The following is a 26630-nucleotide window of genomic DNA, read 5'->3' as shown; positions in this document are numbered from 1 at the left end:
CAAACACTCTTTTCCAATAACACAAGAGATAACTCTACATATAACCATCACAAAATGATTAATACCCAAATCAGATTGATTACATTCTTTGTAGATAGAGATGGAGAAACTCTATACAGTGAGCAAAAACAAGACCTGGAGCTAACCGTGGCTAATTATCAGCTCCTTATAGCAAAATTCAGACTTAAGCTGAAGAAAGTGGGGGAAGTCACTAGGCCTTTCAGGTATGACCTAAATCAAATCCCTTATTATTATACAGTGGAGGTGATGAATAGGTTCAGGGGATTAGATCTGGTAGACAGAGTGCCTGAAGAATATGGACAGAGGTGGTGGCTCAGATCAGACATGAACTTGGCTGAACTCCAGGAGATAATGAGGGACAGGAAGGCCTGGCATGCTGCAGTCCATGGGGTTGCAGAGTTGGACACAACTTAGTGACTGAACAAAGTCTAATTTACTCGTTGGCCTATGCAATATGAGGTGGTGATCAATAGATGGAGATAATTGTATTTTCTTAAGGATAAGAATTATGTATATGTATATGTGTATGTATATGTATGTAGATGAATAAATCCTTTCTCTGTGCTCCTTATTTGGGAGTTTCCATAGTTTCTACAGAACTTAAAATATATATAAAACAACAGTAATTGGCTTTTTACTAAATACAGGAAAGGAAATTCAACCATTTCAATGTGAGAGTCGTCTTAATATTTGACTGTAGTTTTTTCCTGGGGTGATCCACCATTCCCAGTTGCTGGAGCCTGGGTAGTTTCCCAAGATGTAGAAATTTCAGTGCCCAAACTGGGAAAGTTATGTGCAAACTGGGATGATTCAGTCAACTTATCTTTATCCTAATTCTTCCCATGTGACTACCTTTTTTAAAAAAGCTAAAATGGTTGACTACTCTCCAGTTCTAAATATGACCAGTTTTTATTTGGCCAATTCTTTGTTTTAAAATATTAATTTAAGATACTGTTGCTGACTAGTCTAGAGACTACTCTTTTATTTTTTTAAACTACCCTCCCTTCTCTCTCTTCCTTATCCATTTTCCTTCCTTCCTTTCTTTTTTTCTCAATGAGAGAGCACCTGGGCACAGAGTGCACCGTTAATACATCCATTTCTGTGTCCAGTGACCAGAAAATGATTATTAATACCTCTGGATAATTAGTGTCTTTATTTTCATTGGAAAATTCATGTTATCTCTGTGTCTACAACCTGTATTTTTGTGATTTAGATTCTGAATTGAAGAATAAAAGAGGGACATAAGTTTTATGAAATACTTTTAAAGGCCAGGAGTAACCAGCCCACCAGAAATTCTTCAAAGTGCCAGCATGATCTTGATGTTTTGCCCCCAGATGCCATCAAAATTGTGAATCCTTTATTGGTTGATGGAGCCAAGGTTCACACAGGGCCCAGTTACATGTGTTGACTCCATCCATTCTGACTTACATGCCACTTAATATAGTAGTCAATGGTTACAAATGGGTGCTTAGGTGCAAAAAGTCCATGAATCGCCATGTTACATAACAGTATCAGAAGACCTGTGAATAAGGTAGGACTTCCTCATTTCTCACTTGAAGAAACTGAGATCTAAAGAGATTGAGGAAGTTTCCTAATATCAAAACTCTGGTTAGTGGCAGAGCTGAGCTCTCCATCACCCAGAATCCATGGCTTCATTCCAGACTCTAAACTGTCAAAGGGGAGGAGCTTAGACAGAGTAATAAAGGCAAGGTTGTTCATGATTCAGCCTCCTCACAGTCATTTCCAGTGGAAACAGGCTTGAATCAACTTTGTAAAATATATCCTTTCATCTTTTTCTTCTTTGGCCACTTTGCAGCCTGAGGAGCTTACCAGTGACCAGCAATGGGGTCATGATCTATGCGCTCAGTTGCTCGGTCTTATAGACTCTTTGTGACCCTATGAACTGTAACCCACCAGGCACCTCTGTCCCTGGGATTCTTCAGGCAAGGATTCTGGAGTGGGTTGCCATTTCCTACTCCAGGGTATCTACCTGACTCAGGGATCAAACCTGCATTTCCTGCATTGGCAGTTGGATTCCATTGTCGTTACTGGTTTCGTTATTTTTATTCTTGCTCATTGTTGCCCAGATTTGTCCCCTAATACATTTCTTACTCTTCCCATCCTCATTCCCTTGAACGTAAAATTTTAACTTATGGAACTCCCACTTCATCTAGGCTTGATGACTCCCTAGAACAGTTACCCAAATGACCATTGAAAGGCAGAACATAACTAATGTGGGAGCTGTCATCCTGAAATGCTGTTACCTTTATCCATTGCTTTTACTCTTGCTTACCATGTACTTTATTGTCTGTTTATCATAAAGCTTCTACATGACTAATAATTACTAGTTTTGTTGAACACAATATGTTTTTGAAGCTCAGCCTCTCTAGGCCTGCAATTTTCCCCCATTTTCTTACATAACAGAAAATTGCATATCTTTAAAATGTTTATTGAAAAAATCTTTTGCTCTAATATCATTTTAATAAGATAAAATTGTAGCCTACAATTATTTTAAAATTGACTTAAAAGTTTGGAATAATGAGAAGTAACCAGAAAAGTTGCAAAGAGAGCATAATGAGGGCCCCAGTGGTTTTTATTCCACTTTCCTCTGATGTGAACATCTTACATAACCATGGTGTATTTGTCCAAACTAAGAAATAAATGTTGGTGTATCACTGTTAACCAAACTACAGACTTTATTTGGATTTCACTGTTTTGTTCCACTGACGTCCTTTTTCCTATCCAAGATCCAAACCATGGTTCCACATTGCATTGCGTCATAATATTTTCCTAGCCTTCTTCAATCTGTGATAATTCTGGAGTCTTCTCTTGTTTTTCATGATCTTGACAGTTTTGAGGAGGACTAATCAAGGATTTTGTAGACTGTCCCTCAATTTGGGTTTATCTGACATTTTTCTTGTGATCAGGCTGGGTTGTAGATTTAGGGGAAAATATCACGGACATGAAGTACCCTTCTTATTAAATCCTATCAGGACTGCATACTGTCAACATATTTTATCACTGGTGATATTGACCTTCATCACCTGGTTAAGGTTATATTTGCTGGGTTTCTCCACTGTAAATTTACTATTTTTCCCTTACCATGCTCTTTTCCTTGGGATTGAGTTATGAAGTCCAGCTCACACTCAGAGGAGGAAGAACTATGCTCTTACCTCCAATCTTTTAACCTATTTTATCTCTGCTGGTCAAGTTGCCTCATTTTGGAGTCTAAGCATCTCTACCACCAGGTAGAACACATTTATTTCCTACTCCTTTTCTAAACACTCTACTCCTTCCCTTGTCTTGTAACCAACTCCCTAAAACTTCTCCATTTTCATATATTCTTTCTTCTCTGCAGCATCAATCTGATTTTTTAATTGTCTTCAACTGAAACTTAGTGTGGCATACCATGGCTGTTTTCCCTGATTCCCCAAAGTCTGAATTGAAAAATGAGGTGTGTTGGGCTAGGAAATTATTTTTGAAGGAAGAAAGAAAGAAAATGTAGACTTAATAAATAAAAAAGGTCAAATAACTCTCTTGACAAGCTAACAACTGATGAGAAAGCTACTAAATAAATGTGACATAAGAATTTCAAGGCATGTTCAGAGAGATGCAAAGATCTTTGTGGAAGGAGACCCTCTTTATTAATCTTCTTACATATGTCAACTAACACATTGAAAGGCGCCAAGTACATACCCAATATGCCTTTGTTGTTTATAGAGATTTGTATATGTACATTGATAGAAACATATACCAATTTCTATATTACAGAAAAAGCAAAACTCTAGGAAAACCAAAGCATTGCTACATTGTAGCAAGACCTCCCAGCAGATGTGGTGCTTCACAGTCTGGATTTAAATCCAAGCTCAACCACTTACTAATTTTGTAATCACGGACAAGTTGTTTACCCTCTCTGTGATGATTTATAGGATAAATATATTGTTAGCAATTATGGTACAGAGAAGTTGAGAGAAATAAGTGAGTTAATTCATATAAAGCTCTTAGTGGAGTGCCTGGCACATAACAAGCATTCTGTTAATATGATTTATTATTACTGTTATTACTCATAAGTTTTAGGTACAGATCAAGCCATGAGTTTTTTCATATATATAGGTTTTTAAAGTAGATTCAGGTTCATAGCTAAATTGAGAGGCAAGTACAGAGATTTCTCGTGTACTGTCTGCCCCCTTACCTGTACAGCCTTCCACATCAACAACATCTCCCTGTGTTACCATTGATGAACCTACACTGACACATCATAATTACCCAAAATCTACTGTTTACCTTGCAGTTTAGTCCCAGTATTATAGATCCTATGATCTGGACAAACGTGTAATGATATATGGGGCTTCCCAGGTAGTAGTAGTAAAGAATCCACTGGCCAATGCAGAGCTACAGGAGACACGGGTTCAATACTTGGATCAGGTAGATCTCCTGGAGCAGGAAATGCAACCCACTCCAGAATTCTTGCCTGCAAAACTCCATGGACAGAGAGTGTGGTGGGCTACAGTTCAAGGGGTCTCACAGAGTTGAACACGACTGAGTGACTGAGCACACGTGTAATGACATGTATCCATCATTATAATATTATACAAAGTATTTTCATTGCCCTGCGCTCGACCTATTTATCCTTGCCCAAAACAAGTTTGTTTTTTTTTAAAGTAAAATCATTTCACAAAAAAATACCAAAGTTACCCAATGAATTAATTTCAAAATATTAATATTAAATTGTTTCTATGTAGTGATTAACCCCATTTCTCTCTTTTATTTTATTTATTTATTTTTTGATGTCCTTTATTTATTTATTTAATTTTTTTAAAAACAATTTTAGGAATCTTTACTTAAAAACAACCTTATCTTAAAATGGAGTAACTTTGGTTTTATGAGCAGCAAGCAAAGTACAGAAGCAAAAATGCATTACAGGAGCATTAAGTTCTACATTAGGTCACAGCGTCTAATCTGAAATCATACCCATAATATCATTTTTCAGGATATCTGGGAAATAGTTATTTCCCAGGATGTCTGAACCATATCTACTCTATTTTTACTTTTAATTGTAAAAAAAAAAAAAAATTAATAGCCAAAGCAGATAGTTAGATCTTTTCAGAAAAAGGTTTTATGAGTTCCAATTCTTGCATCTTCTCATACCTAGAAAAACACTGACGTCATTAATGGTGAAATCTGCTTTGGCCATTTCTCTCTTTTAAAGCAAAATTATCAATTTAATCCTACCCATATTTTATGCTAAACTTTTTCCTGCAGTTTGGGTTCCATCATTAAGATATTTTAAATAAAGTGGCTCTGCAACCACTAAATACAAAATAAGATTCTGGCCAAAAGTTTTTGCTTTCTTTCACTTGATATAGGATAGCTCTAGGCAGAAGCTGCTCCCTGATCTAGGTGTCCTGACTCTGGTCATCCAGAGGAAGATAAAGGCCTGGACACTGAGTTTAGATTATTGGATGATTTTAGCAGTGTTTAGGTCTTCCCCTGTGACTCAGTGGTAAAAAGAATCTGCCTGCAATTCAGGAGACTCAGGTTTGGTCCCTGGGGTGAGAAGATCACCTGGAGAAGGACATGGCAACCTACTCCAGTATTCTTGCCTGGAGAAGCCAATGGACAGAAGATCTTGGCGAGCTATAGTTCACAGGGTTGCAAGGAGTCAGATATGACTGAAATGACTGAGCAAGCACACACAGCAGTTTTTATATCTTTATCAATGGTGATCTTTGCATAGTTTGGAATTTTCCAAAAGACAGATTAATTAAACCATACATCTTTACCAATTAGGCCTCTTCTTCATTGATAAATATAGTCATAAATTATTTGTAGACATAGTTTTGAGATTAGCTACGAACAACTCTTTCACAAAGTAATTTAGTTAGTGAATTAAAAATATCACATCCGACTACAAGTAGCTGATCCCAAAGAACTGCTGAGTTGGGTTGCCATGTATTAGGTTCATTATGCAAATAGGCATCCCAAGAGGGCCATCCCAAAGACGATTAGCCTCTTTCACCTTTAATAACCTAAGATCTCCGGTTCGTGATATGTGCAGATGAAAATATGTTCCGCCTGTGGGTAAGGGTGTTATTAATGCATAATTCTTTAGCTTCTTCCTCCCTACACTGGAATTCTATTTTGGCAAACCTCTTGGGTTCAGTTGTCAGAGAGATAAAAGTCTGTGTGTACTGCAGTAGAATCCTGAGTGAATCTTGGTAAATTTAGAGGGTCAGATCTACTGTCTTTATCTGTGGATAAAACTACATCTCCTCTACCCAGTTGTACTACTTTTTCCTTTTTGTTTTTTCTTCAGACTTTACACTTTTTATTTTGTATTGGGATACAGCCGATTAGCAATGTGATAGTTTCAGGTGAACAGCAGAGGGACTCAGCCATGCATATACATGTATCTGTTCTCCCCCAAACTCCCCTCCCAGCCAGGCTGCCACATAGTATAGAGCAGACTTTCATGTTCTATACAGTAGGTCCATGTTGGTTACCATTTTGAATATAGCAGTGTGTACATGACCTTCCCAAAGTCCCTAACTATCTCTTCCCCCTAGCACCTGATTGTAATATTGATTGTGCTGCAAGGAGTCTAACTGGATCTCCTTGGGTTGGAAACCTTGTTTTTGTCTGTAGATATAGATATGTCAAAAAAGCAAACTGGAATTCAGACACAGCCTTGGGTCCAGGAACTACTGATTCATAGGCAATGTTAGCCTTAAACAGACTGTTCCTGTACATGGAAGAAAGTCAGCCAGGGCCCGTGGCAGGCTCAGAGACTTGAGTGGTCACTTCCAAAAATAAAATGTAATCTTACAGTCTTTTGGAAAGGTATTTGCTGGATGCAGGCATCTGCTGACATTGAGAAGGTGTGATAGTTCACAGGTCTGAAATAGTTACCATGGGTGTTCCCAGCAATGAATCATCAGTAGCTTCAACCTTGGAAAAGTTCAAGAATGCTATCAGCATAAGTGACTGTCAATCTGATGGGCAGGATTTTCTGGCTTTGCTGATATCATGGTTCAATTAATTAGTGATTTATAAAAAAGTAAATTAAAAGAAATGATATTTGCTCCATCTATTTTTGCCTCTGAGAGTTCAGCTAGGAATTCTCTGTCATAATGGAGGATTTGGGGATATGAAGGCAGACTGTTTTTCTTGGACGGATCCAATACAGAAAGCCTTTAGAGTATTTGGAAATTCTTGGCCACTTGATTCATCTCCTGTTGGTGGCAATATGTGATGGAGCAGTGACCAGAAGCTATGCTTTATATGTCCCTGGTACTTAAAACAATGCCAAAAGGAGAAGGAAAACACTGCATTAAAAATCCAGCCAGCATTTTAGAAAAAGACGTGATTCAATTTCTTTTATTATCTACTTTAAATAATTTGTTGTACTTCATCTAAAGGTTGCCTTACCTTTCCTTTTTCTTATATAGGCTACATCATCTTCTTCTCCACGGTTCTCTAGGGATCTGCCCTTGTGAATTGCTGCAGTCATCATTCTCCAGATACTAAAGAATATGGCACTTTCACATTATCCTCTGTTCCTCTGTGCTGAAGTCTGATGTTCCTTTGACTGACTCTTTCTCCGGCACTTTTCTTTTCCTTTACTTATGTGCTGTGCTGTGCTTAGTTGTTCAGTCATGTCTGACTCTACTTTCTTCTTATTCTCTTGTTTGTTGTTTTTCCTTCGAGTAAGATGTGATGCTAGTAGTAAAGAAACCTCCTGTCAATGCAGGAGGCATAAGAGACCCAGGTTTGATCCCTGGGTCGGGAAGATCCCCTGGAGGAGGGCATGACAACTCACTCCAGGATTCTTGCCTGAGAATCCCATGCACAAAGGAGCCTGGTGGGATACGATCCATAGGGTTGTAAAGGGTTGGACACACCTGAAGCGACTTGGCACCCATGAACACACACAGGACCAATGTTTTTGTGTGTTTACTTTTGATTCTCAGCTTTTAAGGCTCATTCTTTCCCTCTTCTGATGTCTTTCATGTCCTGAAATACGTTCGGTCAAACCTGGTTACAGAACAAGTTTCATATCTACTATCATAACTGTCTTCAAGGTTTCGGATCAATAAGAACTCTCTAACCTTGGTATCTCTTCTTCACAGATGGGAAACTGAGACAGTGACCGATCAAACAATTTCCCTGAGATCAGACAGTGGATTGCTAGAAGAGTGAGAGTTGTAACATAGGTTTCCTGAGTTCTAAGAGAAGTGATTAGCCAAGTGAACTCTCACTATTGAACATGTGGTCCCTGGACCAGCAGCATAGGCATCATGTGGAAATGTGTTAAAAATACAGATTCTCAGGCTCAGCCCCAGACATACTGAATCAGCATTTGCATTTTATCAATGTCCAAGGTGTTCAGTTCAGTTCTTTTCAGTCACTCAGTCATGTCCAGCTGTTTGCAACCCCATGAACTGCAGCATGCCAGGCCTCCCTGTCCATCACCAACTCCCAGAGTCTACCCAAACCTATGTCCATTGAGTCGGTGATACCACTCAGTCATCTCATCCTCTGTTGTCCCCTTCTCCTCCTGCCCTCAATCTTTCCCAGCATCAGGGTCTTTTTCAATGACTCAGCTCTTTGTGTCGAGTGGCCAAAATATTGGAATTTCAGCTTCAACATCAGTCCTTCCAATGAACACCCAGGATTGATCTTCTTTAGGATGGACTGGTTGGATCTCCTTGCAGTCCAAGGGACCCTCAAGGATCTTCTCCAACACCACAGTTCAAAAGCATCAATTCTTCAGCACTCAGCTTTCTTTATAGTCCAACTCTCACATCCATACATGACTACTGGATAAACCATAGCCTTGACAAGACGGACCTTTGTTGGCAAAGTAATGTCTCTGCTTTCTAATATGCTATCTAGGTTGGTCATAACTTTCCTTCCAAGGAGTAAGTGTCTTTTAATTTCATGGCTGCAGTCAGCATCTGCAGTGACTTTGGAGCCCAGAAAAATAAAGTCAGCCACTGTTTCCACTGTTTCCCCATCTATTTGCCATGAAGTGATGGAACAGGATGCCATGATCTTAGTTTTCTAAATTTTGAGCTTGATTCATATGCAAATTAAAGTTTGAACAACTTTGAACTAAACTCTGTATTGAAGCAAATCTCCCTGAAACACACTCCATAGCATTGATAGGTTTCCTTTGCATCTGTGAGGTTTCTTCTGAGTCCTGGCTACCCCTGATAGAAGTCTATGAGAAGACAGACACAAGCTTTGGCCTTGGTTTCAGCATCTTGATTCTGGAATTTGGATTTCACATCAACTGCACTTGTGAAGAGTTTCAAGTGCAGTGACAAAGCAAGTGGAAATTCTTTTCTAGGCAATTAGTTTTCTCTGTGCTTACTTACTTGTAGTTTGCTGATTCAATTTAATACTGCAAACCTATTGGTAAAAAACGAGGCATCGTTGCCTTAACTGTCTTTATCTGTTTCTTTGAATATATTGTCTGCCATTTTCCAAGTGCCTCATGGGATATTTCAATATCCAAAATGATTTTTATTGTTTTCCCAAACTGTAATAAAAGAGGTGTTATCGCTTTCATTCCCCTGACTGGATTTTAAATTTAGAGGAAACGCAGCGCATGCATTTGACAAGGAGAGGTGTAAAGTAAAATCTATTTGATACCAGAATTGAAATGAATCACTGGCATAGGAAACAGTGATGAATATTTTTTTGCAGAGAGAAAGTGTTGTCAGATGTAGCCTCTATCATATCAGTTCATGTATAAGGGACACTTTCCAGCTCAGGGTTTTAAAAGATAAGTGCTGAGTAATCGTGAAAAATATGTGTTAAAGGAATTTCCAGGTAGGAAAGAATAAAGAACCAAAATGAATCTTGAGGAAATAAGAACTTTTGAATATTTTTCTATCTTTTTTTTTTCATTTTTCATTTCCAAATAAACACCTTTTTCATATGAAAGACTCTCGAGAAAGGATTGTAATGGGAGGTGTGTCAGAATGCTACACATTCATGAATGTATCCATGATTTGAGATTGAATTTATTTTATGTTCCTGTTTCTGCCAACTGAGAGGAGACCTTTAGAGCACACATTATTTAAGAAGATATGAAACAAGCCAGGGATGGTCCATAGATTGGCAGCCTCTGCCCGCTGTAATTTGAACCTAGAATCCGTGTTTTGCTCAATATCACAGCAAACCTCAGCAAGTCGAGTTCCTGAAACTCATCTTCTGTAATTCTTCTAACTCTACATGCCTAAAAATTAGGGTGAATGGCAAAATTAAAACCACCATCCCTCCAAAATTCACTAAACCTACTGCTTCGATCTCTGATACAGAGGAGAACCTGAATATGACTAATGCTTTTGGACAAAGGTCACAAATATGAGGCTTCACCATTCAGAAATATGCAGAAAAGATGTCCCCCCCCAACTTGCTAAAATATTTCTTTAGTCACACACAAGTTTAACTGACGTCAGTAACTCATAATTAATTAGGAAGTGGATGAGGAAAATAAAAACCCAGTAACACCGTGCCTGGCAGAAGGGGGACAAGAAATAACAGCTGATGTGACACTCACCCTCACCCCCTCATGGAATACTCCTCACTTGTCCATGAAGAGGAAGGTCATAATCATTCAGAAACAGTTTTAGACTCTGGCCATCAGCTAGGCTGACAGTTGTCCTCACACACATTCTCACTTCTGTGACCTTTTGGAGGGGGACCTTCCACTCCCTCCCCATCTTTTACTCCCACCTCTGAAGAGTTATTGCCTGAGTCTGCTAAAATTCTCTAGCAGTTATCTGTGATGATAACTTTACAATTACAGAAAGTGATACAACTTCTGGAAGGCAAGATAAAAGTGCATCTTATTCCCACTTTGCCATGTTGATGCATTTACCTTACTTTCAATTTTGAAATTCCTCAACAGTGAGCAAAAGAATGTTCTTTGACATTTGTTGGTGATATTATTAATTCAGTCTTTACTGTTTAGGGGGTGCAAAATGATGCTATTTGAGAGGAAAATTTAAAATTCCCTGGCTTCTATGCCATGTATATATATGAAAGAGGACTGTCTTATATATGGCTTCTATGCCATACATGTATAAGAAAGAGGATTGTCTTAGTACCTTAGTAACAGAAAGGATATTTTTGTTGAAATCTAAGTCAAAAATTCACAGTGATTCCCAGTAGCATACAAATGATATCTTCTATATGTTTTACATTAAAGTAGCCTAGAATACTTTTATGCTACTCTAATTACCTTCCTTCTTAGAAATTACTCTTGAAAATTGAAGAAAATAATATGTGGTAAGAATCATGGTTGCTTTGCAAAAAGTTCAGGTGTACTTTTGAGGCATCTCAAGCAAAATGCATTTTGGAAGGCTTTGGTTTATATCTTTCACATATCATTTTTCCTTTTGAAGACTTTCATACACTTTGAAATCTCTTCCTTGAAAGAGAATAAATGAAAGATGATAGCATTCTTAAATATGAATGATTCATTGATGTTAAGCATAGGATTTTGGCTCTTGGGTGTATCTATAAAAGGGATATTTGAAGAGTGTTTCATGTCCCTCCCACCAGTTCTTCCTTTACTCAAGTTCTTCTAATGTTGGTTCTGAGCAAGTGCCACGTTTATACTAGCATCTCGAGGTTCCTATGAGAGAAATATTTCATGTTCAGTTAAGTTCCAACATAGTTGTTGTTGTGTCCAACACTTGTGACCCCATGAACTATAGCACGCCAGGCTTCCTTCAACATCTCCCAGAGCCTGCTCACTCTTATGTCCATTGAGTCAGTGATGCCATCCAACCACTTCATCCTCTGTTGCCCCCTTCTCCTCCTGACTTCAATCTTTTCCAACATCAGGGTCTTTTCAAATGAGTCGGCTCTTTGCATCAGGTGGCCACAGTTATGGAGCTTCAGCTTTAGCATCAGTCCCTCCAGTGAATATTCAGGGTTGATTTCTTTTAGGATTGAGTGGTTTGATCTCCTTGCAGTCCAAGGTACTCTCAAGAATCTTCACCAACACCACATTTCAAAAACATCAGTTCTTCTGTGCTCAACTTTCTTTATGGTCCAACACTCACATCCATACACAACTACTGCAAAAACAACAGCTTTGACTGTGACTAAAAACAAAGCTTTTTCAGCAAAACAATCTCTCTGCTTTTTAATATGCTGTCTAGGTTGGTCATAGCTTTTCTTCCAAGGAGGAAGCATCTTTGAATTTCATGACTGCAGTCACCATGTGCAGTGATTTTGGATCCCAAGAAAATAAACTCACTGTTTCCACTGTTTCCCCATCTATTTGCCATGAAGTGATGGGACCGGATGCCATAACCTTAGTTTTTTGAATGTTGAGTCTTAAGCCAGCTTTTTCACTCTCCTCTTTCATTTTCATCAGCAGCCTCTTTAATTCCTCTTTCTGCCATAGAGTGGAGTCATCTACATATCTGAGGTTATTGATATTTCTCCCAGCAATCTTGATTCCAGCTTGTGTTTCGTCTACCCTGGCATTTCTCATGATGTACTCTGCTTATAAGTTAAATAAGCAGGGTGACAATATACAACCTTGACGAACTCCTTTTCCAATCTTGACCCAGTCTGTTGCTCCACGTCCAGTTTTAACTGTTGCTTCTTGACCTGGTTACAGATTTCTCAGGAGACAGGTAAAGTGGTCTGGTAGTCCCGTCTCTTTAAGAACTTGCCATAGTTTGTTGTAATCCACACAATCAAAGGCTTTAGTGTAGTCAGTGAAGCAAAACAGGTGTTTTCTGAAATTCTCTTGCTTTTTCTATGATCCAGTGGATGTTGGCAATTTGATCTCTGGTTCCAACATGGTGGAAATGTTTAAATAATGCATTCGGGTAATAGTCATAGAGTATATATACACAAACTATTCATGCCATGCCACAGTTGAGCATCCGTGGAATATTTCATTCATTCATTAATTCTTCAGCAAATATTGAGTGCCCATGTATCCATATATATTCTTTTTTCTAAGCTTTGAGACCAGGGCACTGAACAAGAAAAATAATCCCTGTCCTTATGAGGCTTACTTTCTCATATTGGAATCAGAGAATAAAATAATAGAAGTATTGATGTGGAAAAATTAAAGCAAGGTAACAGAGGATGAAAACTATTTTAGATAGTGTGGTTAAAAAATGGCTCCTTGATATCACATGTGGTTTGTCTTTCTCTGTCTGACTTAATTCAAATATGCCAATCTCTAGGTCTATCCATATCGTGGCAAGTGACATTATTTCATTTTTTTTTACTGGCTGAATACACACACACACACACACACACACACACACACACACACCACATCTTTTCTATCCATTTGTCTGTCAGTGGGTATTTAGGTTGCTTCCATGGCTTGGCTATTGTAAATAGTTCTGCTATGAAGAGTGAGGTCTTCTCAGATGGTGCTAGTAGTGAGGAACCTTCCTGCCAATTCAGGAGACATAAGAGATGTGCTAAGTTGTGTCCAGCTATTTGTGACCCCATGAACTATAGCCCATCATGCTCCTCTGTCCATGGGATTTCCCAGGCAAGAATATTGGAATGGGTTTCCATTTCTTCCTCCAGGGGATCTTCCTGATCCAGGGATTGAACCCATGTCTCCTGCATTGGAAGGTGGATTCTTTACCACTGAGCCACCAGGGAAGCTGTATATGTGGAATCTAAAAAAAAAAAAAAGTGATATAAATGAACTTATTTTACAAAACAGAAATATGTATTTTACAAAACAGAATATGTCTATTCACAGACAAACAAAACAAATTTATGTTTACCAAAGGGGGTAACTGGGGAAGGAGGAGAGATAAATTAGGAGTTGAGGATTAACGGATACATAATATTATTTATAAAATAGTTAAGCAGTAAGGAACTATGATGCAAGGAACTATACTCAATATCTTGTAATAGTCTATAATGGGAAAGAACCTAATAAAGTGTGTGTGTGTGTATATATATATATATATATACATGAATCACTTTGTTGAACACTGAAATGTAACATAACACTGTAAATTAATAGTACTTCAATTGAAAAAAGAATGGGGGAAAAATAAAGGCTTTTGAATAGCTGATATTTGAGCAGATATCTGAATAAAAATTAAGAAGGAGCAATGATGAACCATATAAAGAGGTGGGTCTGGAAGAGTGTTCTAGATGGAGGGAACAACAGATACACAGACCCTGGAGACAGGACTAAGTTTGGGGTCTTAGAGCAGTGCTCTACAATAGGAATATGATGGCAGCCACAGTTCGGGGCGGGGAACTCATGTACACCTAGGGCTGATTCATGTCAATGTATGGCAAAACCAACCCATATAATACTGTAAAATAATTAGCCTCCAATAAAAATAAAAATTAAAAAAATTAAAAAAAAATAAATAAAAAATTTTAGCAAGCACAATAAAAAAGGAAAATTGCTTTCAAAAGTAAAAACAAACAAGTGAAATTGATTTAACTATATATTTTGCCATTTAAATGTGAAATCAAGGTCAGCATTATGAGTGTAATATTTTACATGTTTTTCATATAACTTTTTTCCAAATCAGGTGGGTATTTTATATATAAAGCACATCTAACTCAGAAGTGAAATGTTTATTGAATGTAATTGATCTGAATTTTGATCCCACAAAATTTATAATTGATAAAATAGGTTCCCTGTCCTTCTCTGAAGAACTAGGAAGCCTGGCATGCTCCAGTCCATGGAGTTGCAATGAATCAGACATGACTGAGTGACTGAACAACAACACATTCATATATCCATGTTGTCTGGACATACCTCAAGGTTTTCTGATCATTAAATTGGTACCCATTTAAAATTTAAATTTACTGAGAATTAAAATAAGAAATTCAGTTCTTCAGTCTCCTAGCAAACATTTCAGTTACTCGAAGGGAACATATGGTTAATGGCTACTATAATGAAAAGTAAGAAGGTCAAACTGGCTGGAAAAGATCAGAGTATTCAGAGAGTTAGACAAAGGCCAGGAGACAGAAAGCTTAGGAGTCTTGGTGGGGAAATGTTGGGATTTCATTTGGCTTGTGCTTGGAAGTCTTTGAAAGTGTGTGAGTAGGTGAATGACACAGTCTGATGTGTGCCTAAGTAGATCCACTCTGGCTTCAGTAGGAGAGAGAGTAGAAAAATGGAGACCCAGTAGGAGATCATTAGGCAGGTAGGTACGGGATGAAGGTGGCATGGTCCAATGCAGGAGGGAGAAGTTGTTTGGTTTCAGGGTATATACTGAAGTTTGAGTTGATAGTAGTTGCTACTGGATTGTTTGCAGGGTAGGCAGCAAAGAGGAGTCCAAGGTGACTTCTCGGATTTGGGCTTGAGCCAAATGGCAACCCACTCCAGTATTCTTGCCTGGAGAATTCCATGGACAGAGGAGCCTGGCAGGCTATAGTCTATAGGGTCGTGAGAACTGGACACGGCTTAGAGACTAAACCACCACCATCACCAACACTATGAATGGTGATGCTGCTGTTGAGATGACTGTGACCAAGGTAGAAGGGAATTGGAGGGAAGTCATAATATGGACACATTAATTGAGATTTGTGTATTTAGGCTTTAGAGTGGACAGCTGAATTTGGAATGCAATAGGAAAGGGTAGGACTGGAGACATCTATTTAGTGGTACATATTTAAAGTCATCTGAATGAGATCATGCAGGGACTGAGGGTACACAAGTAAAGGAATGAGTTTGAGAAGTGAGTCCAAGTGCACTCTAAGGTTTAATGTTGTGAAGAAGAGATGAAGTCAGCAATGAATAGTAAAGGTGGAATGAACAGTAAAGAAGGAGGAAAACTGTGAGAGTGTGAAGTCTTAAAGCAAAGTTTAGCAGTCATTTTTGGGAAGGAAAATGTAGTGCACTCAAATAGGATATTTGAAGAGAGTTTAATAATGGGACATTTTACAGTCGTGTGATGAGAAGGTAGAGGAAGCCCAAGGAAATAATTCAGTTATCCAAAGAGTAGTCTTGAGGTTACCACTGCTAGGTCTGAAGGGACAAGAAGAGAAAGAAAACAAGAGTGAGAGCAAAAAATTGAGAAAGAGGATGATAGCAAGAGATGGAGACAGGGATAGACAGAGAGAACTGGAGGAATCATCCAATAGGATTTGAGGCTTTAGATTGAAGGATACCAGTCTATGGTGCAGGAAACAAACAAGGAAACTGATAATCCAACCTCTCTTTTCTCCTATCTTCCAATGTTCTGACATTGGCTGAGTTCATACAGAAGCCAAATCCTTCCAGAAGGAACCTGTTGCCTTAGTCTATGCATCCACCTCCCAGGGCATAGTGCAGAGTGGAGGGTGATAAGGTGTGAATCTGGAGGGGACATACAAGATAACCAGCTTGCCAAGTGAAGAAAGCTGTTAGCAGGATTATAAATGAGGATGATGTGAAACAGAATCTGCCTGCAAGTTTTTTTTTTTTAACTTATATCCTAATTGAAAGATGCTTAACAAGAGACACCAGATGGCAGAATCCGGAGCTTTTGAATCATTATCCTTGTGTGCCTTCTTTCTTTCTTCCATCTTTTTTACTTTCTTCTTCCCTACACATTCCACTTAGCATTCCATTTTTCTTTTTATTCACTTCCCTCTTTTTCTTTTTCTCTCTCTTTTGTATTTCCATTCCCCTTCTTTTTCTTTCTCTCTTCTTTTCATTCAGTCCTATGCACTCTAGTCTTTACCCCTTGTTTAATGACTCCAGTTGGTGCATGGAAGCTTCTGAGAACAGCTTAAAAACAAAATAATGTTTAAATGCCACTTACATCCTGGAAGAAGGAAATGGCAACCCAGTCCACTTTTTTTGCCTAGATAATCCCCTGGATAGAAGTGCCTGACAGGCTACTGTTCATGGGCTTGCAAAGAGTTGGATACAACTGAGAACACAACACTCATACCAACTTAGAACACAGAGAAAAAGCATCAGTATCCAAAATTCATATATGGATGGTGAGTAGACCTAATATCTCTACATTTTGAAATAATAATTGCTCCTTCATAGTTGAGTGGATGAGTGACATGAACAAGTGTAATTGGAAAAAGCTAAATGTATTAGGTTATAGAAAAAGCTCTATAGCAGAGTTTCACAAACTTGAGCAGGCATCATGATCACCTCGGGGCTTATTAAACCACAGATTTCTTGGTAACATTCCCAGAGTCTCTGATTCAGGAGAACTGGGGTGAAGACCAAGAATTTCCATTTCTAACAAGTTCCAGGGTGAAGTTGCTGTGCCGCTGGTCTGGAAAGAAGCATGACTATATAAAGACAGAGAATACCAGTAGACCCTGACGTGGGATTGGGAGTAGGGAGAGTAAACATAGGGTGAATCACTAGATGCTTTAAGAGGGAAGTGGGAGGATGGTGCTTTGACAAGTGATAAATTTTATGACATTCAGAGGGACACTAGTGCCTCGCTAAGAGATGTGGGATGAGTAGTGATATAGACAGAAAAGAATCTCCGGGGTCCTATGGATTTCAATATGATGAATGCATCCAAAACAACTGGCATATCAAGGGAGAAAATTGCATTAAGGCAACTAATCTTGAACACCTCTTATGCGCTCAGATGATTCACTATCTACTAGATTTCTCTAGTAAAGTGTCTCATGGGCACTTTAAACTCATTCTCTTCAAAAGTCTTCTTATCACCTCCCCTTCATCCTCAAACCTCTTTTCCTTCCTATACTTGCCACCTGCATCAGTGACCCCACTAACAAAGTCGGCATTCTAAGAGCCACTCCCAGCTCCAATATTCCTTTCAATTTGTCTTCCTGTATACGGACACGACTGAGTGACTGAACTGAACTGAATAACTTGTGAAACCACCTTGTGTTTTTCCCATCCCCTACTAATGCTGTCTCAGGTCAAGCTCTCAACATTCCTCACCTGGAGGTAGATTCCTGCATCTAATTTTTCCTCCTTGAATTTTTCAACCGCACTTTGAGGAGAGTTATGTTCTAAAATACAGATCTGATCTTACCCCTTTTCATCCCTCTCCTATGAGGTTTCATATGGTGCATGCAGTCTTTATGACAGGATACCTGGCTAGTTTCCTCATGCCTTCCTGCTCTCCCTGTTTCTTTATGCTTCCTCCTCAAATTTATTTTCAAACAATAACGAATCATGCATGTTTCCCCAGTCACACCACATTTCCGCAAGCCTGTGTCATTTTCTTGGCCTGTCTAGCTTCTGCACTCATTTTCACAGTCATCTTCTTTCCTTCCCAAGCTCTGTGAAGTTTACCACCTTGAAGAAATCTGACCCCAGACAAAAGCAAAATTTCTCTTATGTGCTCCTTCTGCTCCTTGGGCAAATTTCAATTTCTGCTGTTAGTATATGACATGGTTATTATTATGGTTTTATACATCTGCCCAGGTGGTGCTTGCCAGTAGTAAAGAACCTACCTGCCAGTGCAGATGACATAAAAGACATGAGCTCAATCCCTGGGTCAGAAGGATTATCCTGGAGGAGAAAATGGCAACCTGCTCCAGTAATATTGCCTGGAGAATCCCATGGACAGAGGAGCCTGGTGGGCTACAGTTTATGGGGTCGCAAAGGGTCAGACATGACTGAAGCAACTTAATATACATTTGCTCATTGGACATTAATTTGAGCAAACTCCAGGAGATAGTGAAGGACAGGAAAGCTTGGTGTGCTGCAGTCCATGGGGTCACAGAGTCGGGCACGACTTAGCGACTGAACAACAACAAAATCACTTTCTATGATGTCTGTTTGAGGGGTGAAGTTGCACCTTTTTCATCTTTCTATCATCATAGCTTAGAAAGTTGGTAAAATTTGAGCTATAGAATTATTTCAGGACACTGGGGAAACTTGTTCTAGATTTGGATTAAATTGAGATGAACTGGAGACTAAGAGGAAGAAGAACACTCAGGTCATCTGATTTTAGTTAAAATATGTCAAGTTCTACTGAAGGGGATTCTGTGTAAGGGATGATCTTGAACATCCCATCAGATTTTGCTCAGCTTTCATCTCATTGAATAGCATCAAGTACAAGTTCTTGAACCCAATTAAGTCTGCCAGCTGTCTTCTTCATGCCCTAGGCAATGTACTTATGTTCTTTTAAACACCATTTTCCAAGTGCTGTACTGAACACTTGGGTTGTTATGATCTCATTCAATCTTTCCAGTAACCAGACCATTACCCACAGACATATCAAACCTCTCTGATTAAAGCCATGAACTATAACCAGGTTACCAGGTCTTGGAGCAAGTTATTTAACCTCTATAGGCCTCAGCTTTCACATCTCTAAAACAGGATTGTTAATAACATTTACCTATACATTTGTTATGCACAGGGGTGAGTCAATATTGTACCATAGCTGAGACTTTCTGGAACATGCCAAGTGCTATGTAAGTGATTGTTAAAGGAATTGTATAGTTCGCTTCTTTCAAATTTCTCCATGTTCATTCTACCAACCAAGTGTTTCTTACAGCTTCTCTCAGGAGTGGTGTTTTCTTTTCCAAAGGTTATAGGGTTTGTCTGAAAATATGGAATTAAATACCAGAAGGACTGGGATCTATTTCAGAGTCTGCTACTTGTGCCTGTGTCATCTTTAGCATATCATTAACTCCTCAAATACTCAGATCATTCACAATGGGGTTGATATTAGTATTACTGTCTTTAAAGACTGTGAGAAGGTCTAATGAAAACATCCATATTATACATTTATATATATACACATAAATTATAAGCTGTAAGAGACTAAAACAATGTTAAGTGAAGAACAATGATAGCAATAGCTATAAATGTGGCTTACACAGCTGGCCTAGTCTTCAAATCACTCAAATAACTGCCATTTTGTAGGGAGTCCATTCCCACCACCACTGTCTGACTCTTCTGGATTAGAGTGTCTCTACAGCCATATCTTACCCTCCCAACCAAATATGAAGAAATATAGACAATGATGGTCTGGAATCCATTTTAAGGTCTGGAATTCTTCAATCATCTCCGTCACATGATTAAACACATTCAAGTATTACATGACACACAAAGTAGTAATACCACATGTTCAATCACTGCTTTTGTCCCTGTTGACTCCTAGGAGCTTATTAACTCCTACACGGCTTCCCTTTTCTTCCTCATGTCCCACCCACACCAATCATTCTTCCTTCTCCTGAGTCAAAATAACATCTCAGGACTATAAATTAGTCCACATTTTGTTTCCTTGGAATTCCTCCCCTTTTGCTAATCTTTACACAAAAGAATTATGAAAACCATTGGATCATTTTTAATCTTATCCAATGAATGCTTTATACTTATTTTAAAAATTTACTCCTCCTTTATGATTTTCATCCTCCTTTATGATTTTGATCATAGTTCCAACAGTTTTTAAGCCTACTATAAATTTGAAAACTGTTATCTTGACATTGTTGAAAAATTTCTTTGGAAAATAGGAAGTAGGGTTTCATTTCATTCATCAAGTTAGATTTTCCTTTGACTTTGAAGGTCACTCTGGGTCTTTTTTTTTTTGGCAGCCCTGGGCAATCTGTGGGGCATCTTTTCATTTAAATAATGTTGCAGTAAACAGAGAAAGGTCAGAGACCAGAAGGAGAAGAACAGGGAAATATCACTTAAGATGATATTCAGACAGATCTTCTATAGAGTTAACAGGTTTTAATTCTGAATAAATTCAACAGTGAGTTTTCCAAAAAAATGTCTGTCTCCCATTTTGATGATTATGATATACTTACAAATAAATCACAGTTGAATTCATAGACCCAAATTATTTATCGTAAAGAAATGAACATGGCAATATGCTTTCTATGCCTTTCCAATTAGAGTTTAGATCAATTTATCTTTGTGAAGATATTGCCTGGTTGAATTTTTTTTAATATATTATGACATGCTATTGGAGCCAACTAGCTGGAACACAAGGTTTCTGAGACTCAACATTCATTATTTATCCATTTATACTAATAAACCTTTATATCCCACATGTCCCCAGCTCAGATTTGAACAGGGTCTCAGAAGCACAACCTGCTTTAAATTTATGACACAATAGCAATTGCTTATGACAAAGAAGAATGACATAAATGTGCATCCATTTTCCCCCCACAGGAAGACAAATGATAAGTTTTCTTTTTTTTTAAGAAATGGCATTTCTCTCTCTTCTTAGAAGAAAAATTAGCCTTAAGAAAAAGAAACTCAATGATCATAACCCATACAAGCAAAAGAAAAATTGACTTTGTGATGTAGGATAGGATTGAGTCATAATATAGAACTGGCTGGTCTTTTACCACTGAAGGGCAGAACCAATTGATTTCTGAATCACAACTCTAAACTTGCTTTCCTTCTTCTCCTTTTCCCCTCCCTCTCCCCCTGGGAAGAGAATGTAGATACTAGGTGGCATGTCTCTTTTGATTTGCCACACTACGTCTTAATTATCAGTGCTCGAAGATCAGGCACTGGTATTTTCTAACTTCAAAGGCTTCAGCAGCCCGAGCAGCATGAGGGAAATCAGATGTGCCAGAATGCAGAGTGACAACAATATGGTGTCTTCATATTTTCAGAGTGTCAGCTCATTTTTTATTTGTGGCACATCAAAGTGAAAATGAGGACACGAGGAGGGATTTACTCTTTGTTATTCTCTTCTTAAGTGACAGCAATGTCTTCCCATTCAATGCCTAGGCCAGGGTACTTAAAGAACAATGCTTCTGATTTTAATATGCCTCCTACTTACAAAACTTGGAAAAAATAGCTATGGATGATGAACTGGAACATAAAAGTATCATGCTTATAAAGAAACGTGATTAGAGATTCCAACGGGATGTCTGGAGTGATTTACACATGGTTAGGTATTCATGAGTAATAAGAAAGTAACAGTAATGATAGCAATAATAGTAGCAGTAATTGCAGTGACAGCACAAGCAGCTAATATTTATTGTTTGCAAGATGTCAGACACTATGTTAACCACTTCTATATACAATAGACTGGAGGCTTGTAGAGGTTAAACAACTTGCCTAATGTTATACAGTATGGCACGGAGTCAGGATTCTAACCGAGATCATTGGACTCAGAGCCCACTATGGTGATTACTAACAGTTTAGTGGAGACATACTTTAAATAGAGTGTAGATTCTGAATTCAGTAGAGGGGACAAACATCATAATAGTAAAAATTACCCTCAAGTACTGTTAAATTGGTTATAAGATACAGCATACCTTTAAATTACTGGGTATGTATGTTCACCTGGAGGAGGGCATGGCAACCCACTCCGGTGTTCTTTTTTTTCTTAGTTTATCTATTTTTAATTGAAGGATAATTACAATGTTGTGCTGGGTTTTGCCATATAAAAACATGGATCAGTCATAAATATATATATATGTCCCTTCATTCCTGGAAAGAGTAGGATGGAAATATATACACTAACAATTCCAGTTGAGCTATTTCAAATCCTGAAAGATGATGCTGTGAGAATGCTGCACTCAGTATGCCAGCAAATTTGGAAAACTCAGCAGTAGCCACAGGACTGGAAAAGGTCAGGCTTCATTCCAATACCAAAAAAGGCAATGCCAAAGACTGCTCAAACTACCACACAATTGCACTCATCTCACAAGCTAGTAGTCATGCTCAAAATGCTCCAAGCCAGGCTTCAGCAATACGTGAACCATGAACTTCCAGATGTTCCAGCTGGTTTTAGAAAAGGCAGAGGAACCAGAGATCAAATTGCCAACATACGCTGGATCATGGAGAAAGCAAGAGAGTTCCAGAAAAACATCTATTTCTGCTTCATTGACTATGCCAAAGCCTTTGACTGTGTGGATCACAATAAACTGTGGATAATTCTGAAAGAGATGGGAATGCTAGACCACCTGACCTGCCTCTTGAGAAACCTGTATGCAGGTCAGGAAGCAACAGTTAGAACTGTACATGGAACAACAGACTGGTTCCAAATAGGAAAAGGAGTACATCAAGGTTGTATATTGTCACCCTGCTTATTTAACTTCTATGCAGAGTACATCATGAGGAACGCTGGGCTGGAAGAAGCACAAGCTGGAATCAAGATTGCTGGGAGAAATATCAATAACCTCAGATATGCAGATGACACCACCCTTATGGCAGAAAGTGAAGAGGAACTAAAAAGCCTCTTGATGAAAGTGAAAAAGGAGAGTGAAAAAGTTGGCTTGAAGCTCAACATTCAGAAAACGAAGATCATGGCACCTGGTCCCATCACTTCATGGGAAATAGATGGGGAAACAGTGGAAACGGTGTCAGAGTTTATTTTTTTTTTGGCTCCAAAATCACTGTGGATGCTGATTGCAGCCATGAAATTAAAAGACACTTACTCCTTGGAAGGAAAGTTATGACCAACCTAGATAGTATATTAAAAAGCAGAGACATTACTTTGCCAACAAAGGTCCGTCTAGTCAAGGCTATGGTTTTTCCCGTGGTCATGTATGGATGTGAGAGTTGGACTGTGAAGAAGCTGATCGCCGAAGAATTGATGCTTTTGAACTGTGGTGCTGGAGAAGACTCTTGAGAGTTCCTTGGACTGCAAGGAGATCCAACCAGTCCATTCTAAAAGAGATCAGTCCTGGGTGTTCTTTGGAGGGACTGATGCTAAAGCTATAATTCCAATCCTTTGGCCACCTCATGGGAAGAGTTGACTCATTTGAAAAGACTCTGATGCTGGGAGGGATTGGGGTCAGGAGGAGAAGGGGACGACAGAGAATGAGATGGCTGGATGGCATCACCGACTCGATGGACTTGAGTTTGAGTGAACTCCGGGAGTTGGTGATGGATAGGGAGGCCTGGCGTGTTGTGATTTTTAGGGTCGCAAAGAGTCGGACACTACTGAGCGACTGAACTGAACTGAACTGAACATACATAAAATAGATAGCCAGTGGGAATTTGCTGTTTGACTCAGGGAACTTTAACAGAAACTCTGTCACAACCTACAGGTGTAGGATGGGGTGGGAGGCAGGAGAGAGAAGCACTTAGTGTTCTTGCCTGAAGAATCCCCATGGACAGAGGAGCCTGGTGGACTACAGTCTGCATCTCTCTTGCAGAGAGTTGGACACAGCTGAAGTAACTTCACATACATTCACATGTGGGTAGAACTTCCCTGGATTGCTTATAAAGAATATTTATTAAATAGAAGAACATAATAGTAAGATGCAATTTTAGATTAATTTTAAGATGCAAAAAACACAGTGAACATAAACAGTTGCATTTGCATGTATTGTATGGATGTGTAACTTGTGTGCATGTGTGTGCTAAATTGCTTCAGTCACGTCTGCCTCTTTGCTACCCTATAGACTGTAGCCTGCCAGGTTCCTCTGTCCATGGGATTCTCCAGGCAAGAATACTGGAGTGAGTTGCCTTGCCCTCCTACAGCAGATCTTTCTGACCCAGAAATCGAACCTGTGTCTCCTGTGTCTCCTGCATTGTTGGTGATTCTTTACCTCTGAGCCACTGGGGAAGCCCTGAGTAACATGACTTCAGTGTAATATGAAGATGGTAATATGATGATACTGGATTTGGTTTCTCTATTCTAAAGGAGGCTATGCAATATATAGGTTATAAACACAGCATTTGAGTGAATTTATGGCCTCTTTTCCCCAAGGAAATGCACCTTTCACTTCAGTTTAATGAATGGTGTAACTAAGGGATGTGGAGGTTGGCCCTGCTCAGAAGCAAGGGCTTCAGATGATTCAAATATTCTAGTCTGCTTGACTCCTACTCCTCTGTGCCTTGGGGCATCTCACCGCAACTCTGTGTGCTTGACAAATATTTCCAAAAATGTTAGGTAAATGAATATTTAAGGATGTTAAGATTTAAGGATGTTAAGTAGCTCATCTAAAGTCACGCAGCCATTACATTTTAGGGATTTGCTGGGAAATCTTTGGAAAATCCTACTTCTGCTGTCCTTTTGTCAGGTGGCCATCATTCCTTCATCTGTGAAAGAGACAAGCTTGATAAATTGCTCCTGGGAGAGCATGTGCCACGGGGATTGGCCTCTGATTCTCTAGGGATACCCTGTATGTATCAGCAAGGGGAGCAGATAAAGGCAGGGCATGTTCAGCAAACTATATCTCTCTTGTCCTGTTTTCTGATAAATTATGCATGCTGGCTGCCTGGAATATTTCTGGTTGAGAAGAGAGGACACCCACCTCTTAGCATCTAAATTGAGAAAAGAACCATTGTTCTTAGATGTCATCACTGCCAATCAACCCTGAAATAAAAGAGGGAGTCCGTTTCTACAGGACCCAGGGAAGTGGTGAACAGGCTGGTCCACAGAGCTTGACAGGTTTCTCTTTCTCTTAACTGAGGGTAAGGGAGGACTTCACTATCGCTTTGGATCAAAAAGAAGGAAACCTCATGAACCAGAGGGCTGAGAAACCTACGTAGATACTATCTGATTATTTCTTAACACCCTCTTAGAAAATTAAAAGGATTTTGGAGAAAAATCCTTGGGTCTGATGGATGCCCACTAGAGTTTTGAATTCTTCACTCATGACCTGATAAAAGGGTCACTTAAGTATTTTCCACAAAAAGGAGGATATCGCCCATGAAGTGTTGCTGTCTTCTGATCCACTGGGCTTTCCTCATGCTATTCTGTCTCCCACAGACCCTTGGACAATTGCATGGTGGGTTGTAACCAGCTCCTCCTGGTTTCCAGCATGATACTGTGGATGGGGCTCATCTTCGAATGTAACCATGTTCACTAAGATAGTTTTGTGTATAGATATCTCTCAGAACCTATGCATTAACATTAGAACACCTTTGTTGACACATTTCTATGAGGGCATGGATGGTTTGTAACCAACACACACGCAAATCTTTTGTTTTCTAAATCAGTTGATTTTTTTAAGCTCTTTTGTTAACCTCACTTGTCCAGAGTTAAATCAATCAAATCATCCTCAGTTCATGGCTCATTTTCATCCTTGGTCCAAGTAAGACTCTTTGCCTGTTTATTTACTTGTTTTTCTCTTCACCCTCTTGGCTATTTACCTCATCAAACCCTACATTCTAATGTGTTTTCACCAAACACATACTGTTGTTGTTGCTGTGCTGTGCTTAGTCGTGTCCAACTCTTCGCGACCCCATGGACTATAGCCTGCCAGGCTCCTCTGTCCATGAAATTTTCCAGGCATGAATACTGGAGTGTGTTTCCATTTCCTGTTTCAGGAGATCTTCCTGACCCAGGGATCAAACCTGAGTCTCTTGCATCTTATGCATTGACAGGCAGACTCTTTACTACCAGTGTCACCTGGGAGGCCCAAATATATATTGGGTTTTACTTACATATATTTTTGATTTTTACAAATGGCTTTGGATTATAGATCTCAACCTGTTTTCCTCTTATTTTTTCACCTATACTATATTTGTTGGAACCATTTATGTTACTTCCAAATGCTTCCTAGTCTGCCATGGTATTCATCCACCACATTTTACCTATCCATTGCCTCCAAATTCCACCACCATAAACAGAGTTGTAATAACCATATTTGTACTTGTTCATGTGTGTACTTGTTTGATTTTGCTGTTGTTCAGTCTATCAGCCATATCTGACTCTTTGTGACCCCGTGAACTGCAGCACACCAGGCTTCCCTGCTTTCACCAT

This window comes from Moschus berezovskii, chromosome 2 (genome assembly GCF_049115385.1).
Source record: "Moschus berezovskii isolate FMDL1 chromosome 2, NW_MosBer_1.0, whole genome shotgun sequence".
NCBI classification, from domain to species: domain Eukaryota; kingdom Metazoa; phylum Chordata; class Mammalia; order Artiodactyla; family Moschidae; genus Moschus; species Moschus berezovskii.
This window is presented reverse-complemented; position numbering follows the sequence as displayed.